Source organism: Austrofundulus limnaeus, unplaced genomic scaffold (genome assembly GCF_001266775.1).
Source record: "Austrofundulus limnaeus strain Quisiro unplaced genomic scaffold, Austrofundulus_limnaeus-1.0 Scaffold0, whole genome shotgun sequence".
In the NCBI taxonomy this organism is placed as follows: Eukaryota; Metazoa; Chordata; class Actinopteri; order Cyprinodontiformes; family Rivulidae; genus Austrofundulus; species Austrofundulus limnaeus.
This window is the reverse complement of record NW_013952402.1, coordinates 653,107-655,066: the sequence shown is the minus strand read 5'-3', so window position 1 is coordinate 655,066 and position 1,960 is coordinate 653,107. Positions and strand designations below refer to the sequence as shown.

At 45.3% G+C, this 1,960-nt stretch overlaps 1 pseudogene; it reads left to right on the top strand.

Annotated features, from left to right (window-relative positions):
• Window positions 1–15: 15 nt before the first annotated feature.
• LOC106514677 (zinc finger protein ZIC 4 pseudogene) lies at window positions 16–1,893 on the top strand (annotated as a pseudogene).
• The last annotated feature ends 67 nt before the right edge of the window (window positions 1,894–1,960 follow it).

The following is a 1,960-nucleotide window of genomic DNA, read 5'->3' as shown; positions in this document are numbered from 1 at the left end:
AAAAAAATAGTTTAAGTTCACACAGTTCATTTTGTGCAGGAAAAATAAAATGATTCCACATTACATTATGTTATTTTTTGGGGGTTAAAATCAAAATGGGTGTAAATGACCATATGAAACTCTGAGGGTCAATGCCTGTGAGCTAACTGCTGTTTCTGCTATCTTTACTAATTCCTCAACATTACATCCTTAGATTTTGTACATTGCCCTGAGATGATGTTTGTTGTTTCTTCCTCCATCATCTGCCTCCTGCATTTGCAGACATCTGCCAGCCTGGACCTTGAATTGGGCCAGTCAGATACTAAATTCCTGGGCCACTTTTTTTTCCCCCAGTCCTCCCCTGCATGACAACAATAAATGATCTTCTTCTTCAAACAAGAATTGGACAATATTCCCCTTTAAATGCAACAGCTGGTCTCCTCAGTTCTTGGATGTTTACACTGTTGTTAAGAAGAAAAGTTACTTTTAGAGGTGTTTTTGGTCATGTTGTCCTACGTTTTTTAAGATGTGTAGTTGTCACAAAACTCTTAATTACCTCTTTGAAGTGTCAGATTTCTTTCAGTTTCAACATTTGATGTTTATCAAACTCTGTGAATAAAATATGGGCTTAGAATATTTATAAATTGTTGCATTCTGTTTTTATTTTACACGTCATATACTGTATTTTAAATTTCCTGAATTTTTATTTCAGTAATTTTTAACCTTTCCATTCACATTCAAAAGCACACGCACACACACACACACACACACACTGAAAACAAGACATTTAATAATCTTTGAATCCCTGCCTATAAGCACAGAAGGTATTGACCAAAGAAAGATATAAGATATATAAGACACAAGTTTTTATTCAGAACTGATATTGTAGGCCTATCATATACGGTCATGAATGCATATTAGAGTGAGTGATGTCACATATATTTATTTAAACTTATTGTAAAGATAAAATGCACCTCATAAACATGTATCATAAATGTTTTTATTTAGATGTTCTGGGGGGAAAACKGTCTCCTGATCAGTATAATTACAGCGTAGAGGTTTGAAAAGGAGAATTAATTAGAATCCTTGACGTAAACAAAACAGATGAGAGACTCTGGGGGAGTAGGAAAGGAGACAAGGACGCTTCTGCTCCGGTTTGGGACGCAGCCCTCCTTCAATCCGTTCACCTCCATTCACAGTAAATAGAAGCATGGAGGCTTTGACTCTCGGGATCTAGCGTCGAACAGCGGGGGGTAAAGAACCGCCGCCTGCGCTCCTGCCTGAACCAAAACACAGGAGGACGAGCAGGACGAAAACAAACGCCCTGTCATTTATATTTAACTCGTTTTTGTCTTCAAACCGAGAGGACTGTGGTCGGGGATCGGAGCATGAAGCGGATGGCCGTGGTGGTGGCCAGGCACAATGGCCTCGTCTCTCCTTTGGGGAACAACAATTCCGGGGCTTCCAGCATCGTCCCCCCGCCCCAAACCCGAGCCACCAACGGCTCCGGGTCCGCCGAGGCTCCGGCGGCCGGCGGGATGGACGGCCTGCTGGATTTCTCCAAAGGCCCCGCCGTCAAAACCGAACTGGTGTGCAAATGGACCGAGCGAAGTTCGTCGAAGCCGCGGCTCGGGCGGACGGCGACGTCCGTCTGCGAGCAAACTTTCAGCTCCATGCCCGAGCTCGTGGACCACGTCACCAGCGAGCACGTAGCGGCGGGGCTCGAGAGCCTCAGTCACGTCTGCATGTGGGACGAGTGTCTGCGCGGCGGGAAGGCGTTCAAAGCTAAATATAAACTCATCAACCACATCCGCGTGCACACCGGGGAGAAGCCGTTCTCGTGCGCGTTTCCCAACTGCGGCAAGATGTTCGCACGCTCCGAGAACCTGAAGATCCACACGCGCACGCACACTGGTAGGTCTCCTTCATTCTGTCACCGACACACACACACACACACACACACACACACACACACACACAC